The 18,502-nt window shown below is 38.4% G+C and overlaps 1 pseudogene; it reads right to left on the bottom strand.

The window, feature by feature from the left end:
- Window positions 1-18,059: 18,059 nt before the first annotated feature.
- Window positions 18,060-18,502, bottom strand: LOC122898917 (annotated as a pseudogene).

Below are 18,502 nucleotides of genomic sequence, written 5' to 3'. Positions count from 1 at the left end.
GTCTGATGCGGGACTCAATCCCAGGACCCTGGGTCCATGACCTAAGCTGAAGGCAGATGCTTAACTGACTGAGCCACCCAGGCTTCCCTCAACAAGATTTTCAAGGGCTCTGAGGTATTCCAGCATATACTTGACTACAACTTACCAAAGCAGCTTTCTATTACAGAACATTTAAACTATTTCCATTAAGAGTATTTTAAGAACCCCTGAAACAAATAGTACATTATATGTTAATTAAAAAAATAACACCACTGATAATACCACCCCCAAAAAGACTATTTTAAGGAATTCCATAATGAATATCCTTGGACATAAATCTTTACATACATTGTTTGATCTTTACTTTAGAAAAAAAATTCTAGAGAGCAGTATTTTCAGGTTGTATTTTTTTTTCTTTAAGACTTTATTTATTCATTTGACAGAGAGAGAGATCACAAGTAGGCAAGGAGGCAGGCAGAGAGAGAGGAGAAAGCAGGCCCTCCGCGGAGTAGAGGGCCCAATGCGGGGCTTGATCCCAAGACCCTGGGATCATGACCCGACCCAAAGGCAAGGGCTTTAACCCACTGAGCCACCCAGGCGCCCCTCCAGATTGTATTTTTAAAGGCTTTTAACCACCTTCTACAGCATATGAAGTCCTGGCTTCCCACTATTTATATTATTATTATTTAAATCATTGCCGGTCTGGGAGGTATAAAAGGGAACTTATTTTGATTTGTATTTTCATGTTTATTAGTGAAGATAAACATTTCTTTTTTCCATTATTATTCTTTTTTGAATTGCCGTTTGTTCATTTTATCTAAAAGGTTGTATGTCTTTTTACTTCTGCTTTGCAAGACTGTTTGTCAAATTAAAGATAATAAGCCTTTGTCTATCATATTGCCAATATGTTACCCCTGCTTGTGGTTTGCCTTTTCATTTAAAAATATCAAACATATATTTTAAAATTTTATATAGACAAGTCTATGCATCTTTTATAATTTTTTAAAGATTTAAAAATTATTTTTAAATAATCTCTACAACCAGCATGGGGCTCAAACTTACAACTCTGATCAAGATTTACATGCTCTACCTACTGAGCCAGCCAAGTGCCCCCTTTTATGATTTTTGCTTTAGGTACTCTCCTTTGACAAACTTTTATGACTCACAGTTATATAAACACTTTCTATATACTCTAGTTATTTTAAGGGTTTTTTAAAAATTATTTTTTTAAGATTTTATTTATTTATTTGATAGACAGAGATTCAAGTAGGCAGAGAGGCAGGCAGAGAGAAAGGAGGAAGCAGTCTCCCTGCTGAGCAAAGAGCCCAATGTGGGGCTCAACCCCAGGACCCTGGAATCATGACCCGAGCTGAAGGGAGAGGCTTTAAAGCACTGAGCCACCCAGGCGCCCCTATTTTTTTTTTTTAAATAACTCATCAGGGTGCCTGGGTGGCAAAGTCAGTGACTCTTGGTTTTGGCTCAGGCTATGATATCAGGGTCATGTGGTCGAACCCCCGATCGGGCTCCACACTCAGTACAGAATCTGCTTTAGACTTTCACTCCTTCTCGCTATGCCCCTCTCCCTTAAAACCAGTCAATCAATCTTTTATTTTTTTAAAGATTTTTTAAAAAATTTATTTATTTGACAGGCAGAGATCACAAGTAGGCAGAGAGGCAGGCAGAGAGAGAAGAAGAAGCAGGCTCCCCGCTGAGCAGAGAGCCCGATGTGGGGCTCGATCCCAGGACCCCGAGATCATGACCTGAGCCGAAGGCAGCGGCTTTAACCCACTGAGCCACCCAGGCGCCCCTCAATCAATCTTTTAAAAAAAATAACTCATCTATTTGGAGTTTTACCTTGATGATTGACATGTAGTAGGAACTTAAGCTTAATTCTTCGCAACAGAAACCAAGTTCCCCAGCACTATCTGCTAGTGTGTTTTCCCCCCTGATTTTTTTCATTGAGATATTATTGACATATAACATCATATTAATTTCAGGTGTCAACATAATGGTTTGATATTTGTATATTGTGAAACAATCACTGCAATAAGTCTAGTTAACTTCTGTCACCATAGTTACAAATTATTATTAATTTTTTATGATGAGAACTTTTAAGATCTACTCTCTGAGCAACTTTCAAATATGCAATACAGTGTTATCAACTATAGTCACCATGCTGTATATTATATGACTTATGTATTTTATAACTGGAAGTTCATACCTTTTGACGGCATTCATCTATTTCACCCTCTGATTTTAAATGCTACTTTCATCATATCCTAAATACCTGTATATATTTGGGTCTGTTGGAAAGTTTTAAATTTTATTTTACAGATCTATGCCAAATCTTGATGTTTTAATTACTCTGCCTTTTTTTTTAAAGATTTTATTTATTTATTTGACAGACAGAGATCACAAGTAGGCAGAGAGGCAGGCAGAGAGAGAGAGGGAGGAGGAAGCAGGCTCCCTGCTGAGCAGAGAGCTGGATGCGGGGCTCCATCCCAGGACCCTGAGATCATGACCTGAACTGAAGACAGTGGTTCTAACCCACTGAGCCACCCAGGCACCCCAATTACTCTACCTTTAGGATAGGCTTTAATACTTAAAATATCCTCTCATATTCCCCCCCCCCCAAATTCATTGACTCACCTCTTCCAAAATCTCTTGGATTTTAATGGGAACAGCATTACATTTATAAATTAGTTTGAGAAGAAGTGACATCTTTATAGTATTGCATTTTCTTATCCATGGATGTGAAATGTCTCTCATGTTTTTTGTTTTTTTGTTTTTTGATAGGCAGAGATCACAAGTAGGCAGAGAGGCAGGCAGAGAGAGAGGAGGAGCAGGCTCCCGGCAGAGGAGAGAGCCTGATGCGGGGCTGGATCCCAGGACCCTGGGATCATGACCCAAGCTGAAGGCAGAGGCTTTAACCCACGGAGCCACCCAGGCGCCCCGTCATGCATTTATCTTTTTAAAAAATATTACATGTTTTAGTCTTTGTTTTCAGGATCATTTTGGAAATATCTCTTGCCAACTTAAAATTGTATATATTTAAGGTGGGTGGCTTGATGATTTGATACAGATATCCACTGTGAAATGATCACCACAATGAAGGTAATGAACATACATATCATTTCACATAGTTAACTTTTTTCTTTTCTTTTCTTTTTGTGATGAGAACATTTAGGATTTACCACCCTCTTGGCAAATTTCAAGTATAAAATACAGTATTCTTTTAAAGATTATATTTATTTATTTATTTGAGATAGAGAGAGAGAGAGCGAGAGAGCGAGCTTGAGCACAAGCAGGGCAAGAGACAGAGGTAGAGGGAGAAGCAGACTTTCCCCATGAGCAAGGAGCCTGATGTGGGACTCAGAGGGGGGTGGCGAAGCAGGCTCCCCACTGAGCAGATATATATATATATATATATATATATATATATATATATATTTAAGATAGAATTATCAATGTATAATTTATACATAATAAGTTTACCCATTTAAAGTATACAGTTTGGGGACCCTGGAATCATGGCCGGAGCCTAGGCCAGATGCTTAACCAACAGAGCCACCCAGGTGCCCTGTGATATAATATTTTTAACTATAGTTACATTGTTATACATATATTTATCTTCTTTTATGTACCTTGGTAAAATTTTGCTCTTTCCTTCAAATATATTTTAAATACATTTTGTTTATTCCTGGGTGAAACACATACACACAGACACACAGACACATATATACACATATATGCATTTTTATATACTTACATAGAATTGCTATAATTGCTATTTGAATGGGATTTTTCTTCTCATTTTACTTTCAAATGGATTATTGATAGTGAATATTCATTTAATCATCCAGCAAAGACTTATTGTTTATTGTGTGCTAGTCATTATGTTGGATGCCAGGACAATGCTATGTACCAAACAGACACTGTATATAGTATTAATAAATTCTAGAATATTGATCATCCTTGCATTTCTGGGCCAAGCCCTGGTTGGTAATGGAATAATATTAATATACTGATGGGTTAGATTTAGTAGTATTTCATTTAGGATGTAATTTTATTAATTCTATATAAATAACAAGTGAGACTAGTCTGGTCTAGCCTATGTGTGTGTATGTTTTTATGTTAGCTTTGTAAAATAAATTGGAAACCTCCCCATTATATCTATACTGTATATCACATTGGAATTAAATGTCTCATTCTTATTCCTTGACAATCACATAAATCATTAGGTTCAAGCTGGAAGACTAAACTTGGGAAAAGGCCCCATGTTTCCTGAGTCTTGGACCTTTGAAGAATTTATGGAAACAAGACAGAATGAAGATTTATACAGCATTAAGTCAGATGGCAAGAAATGCATTTCATGTTTTGGTCCTGCCCCTTCTCTAAGGAACACTGGACTTATATGTGGACTTCTTGGAAGGACTGGCTTTTTTTCCGGGGAGGACACCAAGTATGCCCCCATTCTAGAGCTTTCCAATACTCTTGGTTGGTGCCACACTGGACTGAGGACTGGAGACAGGGGTGATCAATTGGCTTGGTATGAAGTGAGTAGAAAACGCCAGTGACAGCAAGAGGGGGCAGAAAGCAGCACCAATGGGGTCCCTTTCTTGTAGAGCCTCCCCACAGAAACTAAACCACAGACATGAGACATGAATAAAAGTCCAGTGTCTCCCACTTCTTGTCTTTATCCTCTGCATCTTTCTGAATTTGTACAGCTGTAGCTAAGTCTATCAGGCCAGTTCCATGCCTGCTGCAGAGTCCAATGTCAGAGCCAACTTGCGAGCCAAAAGTCCGAGTTCTGTGATACGATAGGATCCCTCTCATAATATTGGTATTGAATGTGTTGTCCAATGTTAAAATTTAAGCACCACTCCCCTTGCCTTCCCTGACAAAGAATTTTTAACTGCACAGGATTCCTAAATCTTTTCCTGATATCTTCTGTATTGGCTTTTTCTACTGCCATGTAACAAATTGGCAGAGTTGAGAAGCTTGAAACAATACACATCTTACAGTTCTGTAGTCCTTGGTCTGGTGGTACTTCCCTTCAGATTTCAAAATGCCCAAATCCAGCATCTTGGGGGTGCTTTTTTCCTTACTGGAGGCTCTGGGGAAGAATCCTCTAACAAGTTCATTCTGGTAGACAGTCAAATTCACTTCCTTGTGTTTGGAGGGCTGAAGTCCCCATTTCCTTTCTGGCAGTCAGCTTTGAGCCCTGGAGCCCCTCTGAGCTCCTTAAGGTTTCCTGGATTCCTTCTCACATCCTTCTACATTTTCCAAGCCAGCAATGGTGCACTGAGTCCGTCCCATGCTTCAAATCTGCCTAACTTCCCTTTTGGCCTCATCTCTGCTACTTCCTGCTGGAGAAAGTTCTCTGCTTTTATTTTTTTTTTTTATTTTTTATTTTTTTTTTAAGTTCTCTGCTTTTAAAGGCTCACCCAGATCATCCAGAATCATGTCCTTATTTTAAAGTCGGTAACCTTAATCACATCTGCAAGGTCTTTTTTGCCATGTTATATAATATGCTCTCAGTTTTCAGGGATTAGGGTTTGCACTCTGTGCGACAGTTATACTTAAAAAAGCTTTCATTTCTTTATTTTCTATACAGGATATTTTAGGATCATCTTTTCCCCTGAAAAGGAAGACAGTTCCTTCCTTTTGGAAAAAATAAACTGCCAGTCATCATCATGCCCAAAACTCACACCGACATCATGTTTCAGTTTATGACCATAAAGTTATTTGATTCTCAGGTCAAACTCAGTAAAATTCATTTGGTGGATTGAAAGATTTGAGACAGCCAAATATTGACACACCATTAGGTGGCACTTGATTAGAAAGCTTGCTTCTGCCTGAACTTTCCCAAGGCAGCAATCTGACAAGATGGAAAGAAAACTCTCATGTAAATGGAGCAGAGCGGGGATGGCATCCTTAGTCATTACATGAAAATCGCTAAAGACAAAAACTATCCAAGACTTGAAAGTAATTTGTACATTCAAGCTAACTTGAGAGAGCCTAATTATGACTTAGCAAATGTAAACAGGTTATTTAAAATCTTTTACACATGATAATTTTAATAAATCCTGGGGTCAAAAAATCACCTCTAATAATTTTTATTGGCTGCAACACTTCTCTTATGTTAATAATGAGCAAATTTCCATGGAGTGTTTATAATAAGCAGGGAAGGCATATAATGAGCCCTACGATGTCCTACTTACTCTGGCCCATATTTTGTACCAAGCTGTGTTTCTCTGAAACGATACTGTACAACAAAAATATAATTCCAGCCATACATGTAATTTTTAAGAGTTTTTTTGAAACGTAATTTACATGCCATTACTATATGTCATTTATATATGAGATATGCAAGATATAGATAGTAAGCTATATATTGAAGGTTTTTTGGTTTTGCTTTTGCACAGGACTAGCCACTTGTGCCAGCGCCATTTGTTGAAAAACTATCCTTTCTCCACCAAATTACTTTTGGATTTTAACAAAAATCAGTTGCCAGAGAATTAAAATTTCAGAAATAAATCCATACAGTTATATCCACTTGTTTTTTGACAAGAGTGCCAAGACAATTTACTCAGGAGAAAATGGGCTTTTCAATTAAATCGTGCTGAAGCAACTGGATACTGACATACAAAAAATGAAGTTGGGCCTCTACCTCACTACCGTCCAAACAAATTGACTCAAATAACTTGTAGACTTAAATATAAGAGGTGAAACTATAAAACAGTTAGAAGCAAATTAAGAAGTATTTATGACCTTGGGTGAGGCAATGGATTCTTGGATATGACACCAAAAGCACAGTGATAAATGGATAAAAAAATAGATAAACTAGGGTCATCAAAATTAGAAACTTTTGTGCTACAAATAATACCACCAAGGAAGTGAAAAAACAACCTAAAAAAGGGGAGGAAATATTTGAGGATAATATATCTGTAAAGGAATCCATCTGGATTATATAGAAAACACTTACAACTTAATAGTGACGAGACAAATAACACAATTTTTAAAAAATGAACTATAAGGGCACCTAGCTGTCTCAGTCGGAAGAGCTATGGCTCTTGATCCTGGGTTTGTGAGCCTGATGTTGGGTATAGAAATGACATAAATAAGTAGACTTAAGAAAAGTGAATTAAAGATTTGAAAATACATTCATCCCAAGAAGATGAAAGCTGAAAGCACACAAAAAGAAGTTCAACATCATTAGTCATTTGGGAATGCAAATCAAAACCATAATGAGATACCACTTGACATCTACTAGGATGGCTATAACAGCAACAAGACCCAAAGCAACAACAGCCAGAAAATAAAAATATTGTTGAGGGTGTGGAGAGATTGGAGATCTTGTACATTTCTGGGAGGAATGTAAAGTGGTTTGGCTACTATAGAAAACAGTTTGGTGGTTTCTCAAAAAGAAATTGGACAATTACCAGATGACCCTGCAATTCCACTCCCAAGTATATACCCAAAAGATTGAAAACCGAGACTTAAACAGATACTTGTATGATAATAATCATTGTAGCATTTTCCACAATAGCCAAAGGTGGGAAAATATTCAAATGTCCATCAAGAGATTAATAGATAGGGACACCTTGTTGGCTCAGTCGATTGGGTGTCTACCTTCGCTCAGGTCATGATTCTGGAATCCTGGGGTACTGGGATTGAGTTCTGCATCGGGCTCCTTGTTCAGTGAAGGGCCTGCTTCTCCCTCTGCCTGTGGCTCCCCTGCTTGTGCTCTCAATCTCTTTCTCTGACCGAAAAAAAAAAAAAAGAGAGAGAGAGAGAGAGAGAGAGAGCAAGAGCGAGAGAGATATGAATGGCTAAACAAAATGTGTTATATAAACACAGTGGAATAGTATTCAGCCATAAAAGGGAGTGACATTCTGATACAGGCTGTATATACCGTGGATAAACTTTGAAAACATTATGCTAAGTCAAAGAAGCCAGAAATAAAAAGAAATAATGTATGATTCCACTTATATGAAATACCTAGAAGTTAATAGCAATAAAAAGTAGATGACAGGTGTCCAGGGATGGAATTGTATTGCTTAATGGGTACAGAGTTTCTACTTGGAGTGATGGTAAATTTTGGAAATAGATAATGGTCATGGTCACACAACATTGTGAATGTAATTAGATCTGCTAAGTTGTATACTTGAAATGGTATCCTTCATGTTATATGTATTTTACCACCACACACACAAAACATAATGAGATACCACTTCACATTCACTAGAATGGATATAATCAAACAGATAAGGGATAACAAGTATTGGCAAGGATGTGTAGAAATTGGACTCTTAATACACTTCTGGTGGGAATGTAAAACTGTGGCTGTTTTGGAAAACAGTTTTTCAGTTCCTTGAAAAGTAAAACACAGAGTTTACATATGATTCAACAATTCCATTCCTGTATATCTCTCCAAGAGAAATGAAAACATATGTCCACATAAAATTTTGTACACAGATGTCCATAGCAGCATTCCTCATAGTAGCCAAAAAGTGGGAACAACCTCAGTGTCTTTCAACTGATGAGTGAATAAATTAAATGTGCTGTATCTTTATGACATAATATTATTTGGCAACTGGAAGGAGTGGAGGGCTGGGGCATGCTGCAATATAGATGAACCTTGAAAACATGCTAAGTAAAGAAGCTAGTCATAGAAGACCAAGGTGTGTATCATTCTGTTTACCATATGCTGAGAATAAGCAAGTCTGGAGAGAAAGAAAGAAGATTAGGGTTGCTTAGGGTCGAAGGGAGTGGTAATAGGGGAAATGGGGATTGGCTGCTAATAACTACAGGGTTTCTTCCTGGGGGGACAAAAATGATCTGTAGATTGCAGTGATTGTTGTACAACCCTGTGAACTAGCTAAAACATATTGAATTGTACTCATTTGAATGGGTAAGTAATATGGTTTGTAAATTATGTCTTATAAAGCTGTTAAAGAATCACATGTCATTTGTATGTGTCATTTGTATTTCCGAACCCCATTCTGTTCCGTTTGTCTCTCTTGAAGCAGAAATCACACTGTTTTACTTACTGTGGCTTTATAATATATCTGGAATCAGATAATGTAAACCCCTAACTTTGATCTTCTTTTTCATCTATAGATCAATTTGGGGACAAGTGGTCTCTTCACATTGCTGAGTCTTTTGACCTGTGGAGAAGGTAAATCTTTTTATTTATTTATACCTTCTTTAATTTGTCTTGGCAGAATTTTGTAGTTTCCAGTGTAGAGGACTTTCACATATTTTATCGGATTTATCCCTAAATATTTCATATTTTAAAAAAATAACTTTTTGATGATTTTTAAAAGATTTTACCCATTTATTTGACAGAGAGTGAGAGAAAAAGAGAGAGAGAGAGAACACATGCAAGGGAACAATAGAGGCTGCCGCAGAGGGAGAGGGAGAAGCAGGCTCCCCACTGAGCAGGGGGCCTGATGTGGGGCTTGATCCCAGGACCCTGACATTATGACCTGAGCCAAAAACCAAGAGTTGCTTAACTGACTTCATGAGTCACCCAGGAGCCCTGAGGAAGTTCCTTTCTATTCTAAGTTTGCTGAGAGGTGTTTCTTGTGTGTCCAGAATCAGGAATAGGTACTGGATTTTATCAAATGTTTTTTTCTTCTATGTCTATTTAGATGATCATATTTTTAAATAGTTTGTTAATACGGTGAATTACATTGATTGTATTCCTATGATAAACCTCACTTGGTTATAATGTACTAATCTTTTAAAATATTGTTGGATTCAATTTGCTGAAAAATTTTTTTGAATTTTTAAAATCAATGTTCATGAGGGATACTAGTTTGTTATTTGTTTTCAATGTCATTCTCTGCTTTTGGCAGTAGCCTCACAGAAAGAGTTGGGAAGAAGTCTGCTGTCTTCATTTTTTTTTTTTTTTGGAAGAATATATGCAGAATTGTATTCTTTCTTTTCACCTGTTTGATAGAATTCATGAGGGAAGCCATATAGGCCTGGGGTTTTCTTTGTGTGAAGGTTTTTTTAGACTACAAATTCAATTTCTCTAACATATAGATGGCGATTCATGTAATGTTTTTATTTGTTTCAAAGTAATTTTTATTGAGGTATCATTCACAAATCATAAAATTCACCTTTTAAAGTGTAAAATTCAGTGATTTTTTTTAAAAAATATATTCAGTTTGTGCAACCACTCCTGTTTCCTAATTCCAGAATATTACCATCACCCCAAGAAGAAATTCTATAACCATGAGCTCCCCGTTCCTCTATTTTCCCAGTCCCTGGAAACCACCAATCTATTCTCTGGCTTTATGATTCAGATTATTACCAATTTAATTTCAATAGTATCTAAAACTTTTGCTCCTATGTAGCTTTGTCCTCTTTTCTTTATTTTTATTTTCTATGTTATTCTCACAAACTATATCTTTACACATTGCATGCCCATCAACATATACACACACACACACATATATATATATATAATTATTGCTTTATGTAGTTATCTCTCTCTTTTTTAATGAAAACAGAGTTTATTGTATAGTGTAATGGATAGAGTATAGCAGACACAGTGTCTGGGAGACTTGGAAAGGAGAATACTGTGAGTCTAGTCTCTCTGCCATGTGGGGTTAGGGATTTATATTGGAAAGGGGTCCAGAATCCATATTCCTTCAGGAATTCAGGGTAGGGTATAGTTCAATCAAAGGCAAGTGTCTAGTGAATAAAAGGTGTCATTTCATAAACCACTGATATTCATAAATTACTGGTATTGATGTCAGCATTTTCCCAGGTTGGTTTGAAGCTAACATTCTAGAACATGTTTGGGATCTGGTTCTTAGATGTCATCAGGAGCTTATTGGTCTTTTGGAGTAGCAACTTGAGATCTTCCTCAGGTTCACAGGTATAGGTGGATGTTTCTTCTGTGGGATCCTGAGGCACCTGACTGGCTCAGTCAGCAGAGAGATTCCCAACCTCTGGGTTGTGAGTTCAAGCCCCATGCTGGGTGAAGAGATTACTTAAAAATAAAACCTGCTGGCTGTTTGTCAGAAGTCCCAAGGATTTCTTAGCTGCAGCAGTGTCTAGGACGAGTAACGTCCAGTGAGTTAAAACATCTTGCCAACCATGCCAACTGTCAGGGAGGAAGATCTTCCTCTGCCCTGTGGTCCTTATAGCTGGATTTAGAATCAAATTGATATGAGACAGATTAACAGGAGAAAATCAAATTTAATAGGCATAGCTACAAGGAATCCACACAGACATGAAATTCCGTATACAGTTATCTTTTAAATCTGATTGGATAAATTACAATAAAAATACGTGATTTTAAAAAATACTTACCCATGAATTTACCCAGTATTCTTTATTTCTTTGTGTGGATTCAAGCTATTGGCTAGTGTCCTTTCATTTCAGCCTGAAGGACACAGTATATCTTTCAGGGCAGGTCAGCCAGCAATGAACACTCTAAACTTTTGTTTATCCATGAGTATCTCAATTTCACCTCCAATTTTGAAGGATAGTTTTGCTAGAGTCCTGGCTAATTTTGTTTTTCTGTCAGCACTTTGAATATGTTATCCATAGCTTTTTAAATTTTTAATATTTATTTTTTTAGAGCAATTTTAGGTTCACAGCAAAATTAAATAGAAAGTACAGGGAATTACCATATACCCCTGCCTCCCCTCCATGGCCAGCCTCCCCTACTATGAATAGTCCACACAAGAGTGGTACATATTCACAACTGATGAGCCTACATTGACATGTCATTGTCACCCAAGTCTATATTTTACATTAGAGCTCACTCTTGGTGTGGTACATTCTAAGGATTTGAACAAGTATAAATGACATGTATCCATTATTATAGTATCATACAGAATAGTTTCACCTTCCTAAATATGCTCTGCTCTGCTTATTCATCCCACCCCCCCTTCAACCTTTGGTGACCACTGATCTTTTTTTTTTTACGTTTTATTTGTATTTAAGTAAGCCTTACCCCCAACGTGCGGCTGGAACTTACGACCTTGAGATAAAGAGTTGCATGCTCTTCTGACTGAGTTAGCAGAGCACCCCTGGCAACCATGAATCTTTTTATATTTGCCTTAGTTTTGTCTTTTCCAAAATGTCATATAAATGGAATCATATAGTTTGTAGCCTTTTGGGGTTGGTTTCTTTCACTTAGTAATATACATTTAAGCTTCTTATATATCTTCTCATGGCTTGATAGTTTCTTCCTTTTTAGCACGAATATTATTCCATTGTCTGGATGTACCACAGTTTGTTTTTTCATCCACCTATTGAAGGACATCTTGGTTGGTTCTGACTTTTGGCAATTGCGAATAAAGCTGCTATAAACATCCGTGTGTAGGTTTTAGTGTGGACATAAGTTTTCACTTTTTTGAGGTGGATACCAAGGTGTGTGATTGCTGGATCAATATGGTAAGAGCACGTTTAGTTTTGTAAGAAACGGCCAAACTATCTTCAAAAGTGGTTGCACTATTTTGTATTCCTACCAGCAATGAATGAGAGTTCCCATTGCTCCAAATCCTCAATAGCATTTGGTGGTGTTGGTGTTCTGGGTTTTGGTCTTTTTTAAGACTTTATTTATTTGACAGAGAGAACACAGCGAAAGGGGGAAAACAAGCAGGGGGAGTGAGAGAGGGAGAAGCAGGCTTCCTGCTGAGCAGGGAGCCCAATGTGAGGCTCAATCCCAGGACCCTGGGAACATGACCTGAGCTGAAGACAGTGACTTAACCGACTGAGACACCCAGGTGCCCCAGTTTTGACCTTTTAAACTGGTATGAAGTTGTTTTAATTTATAATTCTCTCGTGTGACATTGAACTTCTTTTCATATAATTAATTTTCTTTTTTTTTTTCATATAATTAATTTTCATTTGTATAACTTGTTCGGTGAGATGTCTGTTAAGGTCTTTGGCCCATTTTTAATCAAGGTGTTTTCTTATTGTTGAATTTTAAGAGTTCTTTGTATATTTTTGGATAACAATCCTTTATCAGATATATTTTTTGCAAATATTTGCTCCTAATCTGTGGCTTGTATTCTCAGTTTCCTGACCCATTATCTTTTGGTTTTCCTGATTTCTGATGAGAAATCAGTTGTTAATCTTATTGAGGATTCCTGGTATGTGAGAGTCTCTTCTTTTTTTGCTGCTTTCAGGATTTTTTTTTGTCTGTCTTTTTTTTTTTTTTAATTAATTTATTTATTTGACAGAGAGTGAGAGAGAGCACAAGCAGGCAGAGCAGCAGTCAGAGGGAGAGGGAGAAGCAGGCACCCCGCCAAGCAACGAGCCCGACATGGGGTTCGATCCTAGGACCCTGGGATCATGACCCGAGCCAAAGGCAGTCGCCCAACCAACTGAGCCACCCAGGCACCCCTGGTCTGTCTTTTGACAGTTTGACTTAATATGTTTGATTGTCAGTCTCTTTGAGTTTATCCTACTTGGAGTTTTTTGATCTTACTGGGTGTGTAGATTTATGTTTGCCATCAAATTTGAGATTTCAACCATCATTTCTTCAAATATTCTTTCTCTCTTTTCTCCCCTTCTGCAATTCCTATTATGCGTTTGGTGGTATACTTGATGGTATACCATGGGTCTTCATTTGTCTTCTTATTCTTTCTGCTCCTCAGATTAGATAATCTCAGTTCACCTATCTTCAAGGTCTCTGATTCTTTCTGCTGCCTACTCAAATCTGTTGTTGAGTGAATACATTTGAGTTATTGCAATTTTCAACTTCTTTTTTAAAAAAGATTTTATGGTTAAGTAATCTCTACACCCAGTGTGGGGCTCAAACTCACAATCCCAAGATCAAGGGTCACATACTCTATTGGCTGAGCCTGCCAGGTGCCCTATTTAATTCCTTTTTATATTTTCTATATCCTCATTGATATTCTCTATTTGGCAAGACATGATGCTTTCCTTTAGATGTGTTTTCTTTCAGCTGTTTCAACATAGTTAAACTGGCTGATTTAAAGTCTTTTTCTAGTAAGCCCAATGTCTGGGCTTCCTCAGAGACAGTTTTATTTTGGTTGCTTGCTATACTTTCTTCTTTCTTGCATTCCTCTGAGTGTGGGAGATGGGATTAAGTCTACGTAAAATGCAATGAGGCTCACTCTTCTCAAGATGCAGCCATTTAAAAATTTGATTATAGTTGAAGGATGCAGCCATTTTTCTTAAAAAAGTGCTCCCCAGAAAGGGGAACCCTCCTTCATTGGTGGGAATGCAAGCTGGTGCAGCCACTCTGGAAAACAGCATGGCAGTTCCTCAAAAAATTGAAAATAGAGCTACCCTACGACCCAGCAATCGCACTACTGGGTATTTACCCTAAAGATACAAATGTAGTGATCTGAAGGGGTACATGCACCCAAATGTTTATAGCAGCAATGTCCACAATAGTCAAACTATGGAAAGAACCTAGATGTCCATCAACAGACGAATGGATAAAGAAGATGTGGTGTATATATACAATGCACTGCTATGCAGCCATCAAAAGAAATGAAATCTTGCCATTTGCAACAATGTGGATGGAACTAGAAGGTATTATGATGAGTGAAATAAGGCAATCAGAGAAAGACAATTATCATATGATCTCCCTGAGATGAGGAATTTGAGAGGCAACGTGGGGGGCTTGGAGGGTAGAAAAAGAATAAACGAAACGAGATGGGATTGGGAAGGAGACAAACCATAAGAGACCCTTAATCTCACAAAACAAACTGAGGGTTGCCGGTGGGTGGGGTGTATGGAGAGGGTGGTTGCGTTAGGGACATTAGGAGGGTATGTGCTATGGTGAGTGCTGTGAAGTGTGTAAACCTGGTGATTCACAGACCTGTACCTCTGGGGCTAATAATATGTTATATGTTAATTTAAAAAAAAGTGTTCCCAAGTTCCTTCAAGTTTTTTATTACTGTCCAGAATTCTGAAAAATTCTGTGATTCTCACAGTTTTTGCTAGTTTTTAGTTGCTCTTATAGAGAAGTGGTCTTTTGGCATTCCTTACTTGGTTATTTTCACTGATGCCTCTCTTCTAAATCTTTAAAATCGGCTTGTGTTATACTTGCAGTCCTACTCTTCCAACTTGCCACATTTCAAGGGCCCAATAGCCACATGGGGCTAGTAGTTAACACACTGGATAGTCTAGGTGTATAAGAATATATTCATCATAGTTATTTAAAAAATATAAATGAGAAACAAGGTCTCTAATCTAATTGCTTTCTCGTACCTGAGACAGAATTGATTTCATGGCAAGGTAAGTATTCTATGAACCATAGGTGGCAAATAATAATAACCACTACCTCTTAAGTACTTAATACCAGATAACGTTTGAAGACTTACATGTATTAGTGCTTTTATTCTTTACAAGAAGCTAATGGGGTAGGTATTATTGTGCTTTAAAGAAGCAGAAAACAAAATACCAATAAGCAACTTACCCAATGTCTCACCACTAAAAGTGGTAGAGTCAGGATTCAAACCTCGAAAGTCTGGTTTAAGCCCATGCTGTTAACCACCACTCTATGCTACTTAGCAGACCTAAAAGAAGGAATTCAGAGAAACTTATTTTGACCAAAGGAGAACAGGGTGGGGAAGAAATGCCCTTATACAGAATATGAGAAAAATATTCTTGGATTTTATAATAAAGTCCAAAACACACTTGCAAGGAAAAAACCTCACATTTTTATTGAGTGCTATCTACCAGCACCTAGCACATTACTTGACACTTAAGAAGCAATGAATGTTTGTTGAATGAATGAATGACTCCTGCATATTTATACATTGTGGTAGTTTTTATTTTATTTTATTTTTTTAAGATTTTATTTGTTTGACAGATAGAGATCACACGTAGGCAGAGAGGCAGGCAGAGAGAGAGGAGGAAGCAGGCTCCTTGCTGAGCAGAAAGCCTGATGTGGGGCTCGATCCCAGGACCCTGGGATCATGACCTGAGCCAAAGGCAGAGGCTTTAACCCACTGAGCCACCCAGGCGCCTCACACTGAGCTAGTTTTTTAAAAATGTCTCGCAGGAAGTCATTTTAAAGAGCGGAAACTGAAGCTCAGCCTGGTGTAATAATTTTCCCCCTTAGTTGCTAGCTGGTGCAGGGATTAGATTAGAGCCCAGTTCTCAAATTGTAGTTTCACTATAGCTTTTTCTGGCCTGAGAAAGTATGAAAAAGTTACAAGGGATAAAAGCTTGCACCATGTCACACAATCATGCTTCATTTATATGCACATAGATTGTGGTTGTGATGGGGAGAGAAGGTGGTCCAGCTATGATGCCTACCCTTTTCTTTGAGAATGAGGATAAATAGGAAAGAAAAGAAGGTTCCAGTGTGGAGAATGTGATCAGAAAAATAGGCAGATGATATAAACAATTATCACTGTCCTGGGCATCTAAAGCCCCTGGTGATTTTGCCATTTCCGTCTTTAACTCACCACAGGGATCTGCAGAAATGGGAGAGGCCTTCACTGAGCAAACATTTATTCAGCATTCACTATATAGCAGTGGATAGTCCTACCTTAGGAGAAGGCATGTACATCAGTAAACAATTATATATTATGATTGTATAAGCTACGGTAAGGTACATATAAGGAAATATGCAATGTATTTAAGAGAAAAAGGACAGAGCAGCAATTAACCTGGGGGTGGTTTTAGAGAAAACCTTATTTAAAGGACCTGACTTTTGGGCTGGATCTACAACTGAGTTGCTGCAGAAGGAAAACAGTAATCCAGAAAGAGGCATGAGCACAGTTTTATGTTTGGGCAGGAGTCAGTGTTACAGAGAGAGATGGCATTAGGAAGGCTGTTCAAGTGGTTAAATGGTGGATGGTCAGGGAGTTTAAACAGGCTTGTGGGGCTGGATGCTTCTTGACACTGAAGAGAGCAGAAGGTTCTGAACAGATGAGGTAGACAACTGAAATACTTACCACCCTTCTGGATCCATGCAACCATTCTGTTTTTCACTTTCACTACAGTGTTCAAACGTTACATGAGATATCCAACTTTATTACAAAGTATGCTTTGTGTTAGATGATTTTGCCCAAGTCTAGGCTAAAGTAGGTGTCCTGAGGAGTACACTGAAGGTGGGCTAGGCTAAGCTATGATGTTCAGTAGGTTAGGTTTATTGCATGCATTTTCGACTTACAGTATTTTCAATTTCTGAGGAGTTCATTTGGATGTAATTCCATGTTAAGTGGAGGAAGATCTGTGTATGATTTTGCATTATGTACTGTTTTATCTTCTTCCTGAGGTGCTATTGATCAAGTTTAATAGGCTTTCCTAAATACTTTACATTTTTTCCAATGTTAGGAAAAATTTCAGCCATATGGAAATGTTGAGAAGCAAACATCCATTTACTACCTAGATTCCACAATTCATATTTTGCTGTATTTGCTATCTATCTATTCATCCCTCTTTCCATGAATCTTATTTTTTGATGCACTTCACTGTAAGTTGAAGACATCAATGCACTCATCTCTGTTGGCATGCATATCATTAACGACAGTTCGCTATTTGCTTAGGGTTCTTTGTGTGTGTGATTAAATAATCATGGAACTTATGTAGTACATTCTCTGAGGTTTTGTTTTTTTTTTAAGATTTTATTTATTTATTCGACAGAGCGAGATCGCAAGTAGGCAGGGAATCAGGCAGAGAGAGGGAGGAAGCAGGCTCGCTGCTGAGCAGAGAGCCCGATGTGGGACTCGAGCCCAGGACCCTGGGATCATGACCTGAGCTGAAGGCAGAGGCCTTAACCCACTAAGCCACCCAGGCGCCCCTATTCTCTGTTTTGATGAATACATACATCCCCTATTATGACATAAAACATCACTGTCCGCTTACAAATTTCCCTCATTTCCCCTCCCAGTTTCTACTTCTCTCTCCCACAAAGTCAATCCTTGGTCTAATTTACTCACTATAGGTCGGTTTTGCCTGTTCTAGAACTTTATATGGAATCATATAGTCTGTGCTCTTTTTTTTTTTTTTTTTTTGAAGCCTGGCTGTTCTTTATTGCCTTTCCCTTGGGCTGAGGGAGGAACCAGCACACAATCCTTCTGGAGACCCAGGCCCCACAGCAGGACCAGGGGGTGAGGGGCTGGACCGACAGGAAGCCCTGCTCCAGAGTCTGGGTTGGAGAGAAATTCTCCTATGCCTTGATTGTCTTGAGGCTTGGAAGGGCCTGGCTAGTAGTGACCAGGGGGCCAAGGTGAAGCTTGTGCTGACTGGTGAAATCTTTGGCTCACATGGTCCAGTAGGTGTAGATGAGTGTCAGGAGGAGGAAGATGGCCACAGAGAGCAGCGTGTTTTTCCGGTTCTCCGTAGTTGGAGGCTTTGTTCATCAGGCTGTTTTTCTCCTTCTCCAGAGACTTCCTGGCCTCTGGGCTCAGCTCTGCCCCACAGAGCCTGGAGTTCACAGCCTCCAGGTCTCTCCGACACTGTGACAGCTTCTCCTCCAGTCCATCGATCTCCAGAGCGACGCCCAGATTCTCCCGCTTCTTTTTGGTCATGTTACTCTCCTCGATCCCCCAGTCAT

This window comes from Neovison vison, chromosome 2 (genome assembly GCF_020171115.1).
Source record: "Neovison vison isolate M4711 chromosome 2, ASM_NN_V1, whole genome shotgun sequence".
In the NCBI taxonomy this organism is placed as follows: Eukaryota; Metazoa; Chordata; class Mammalia; order Carnivora; family Mustelidae; genus Neogale; species Neogale vison.
The sequence above is the reverse complement of the archived record's forward strand: the minus strand, read 5'-3'. Positions and strand labels throughout refer to the sequence as shown.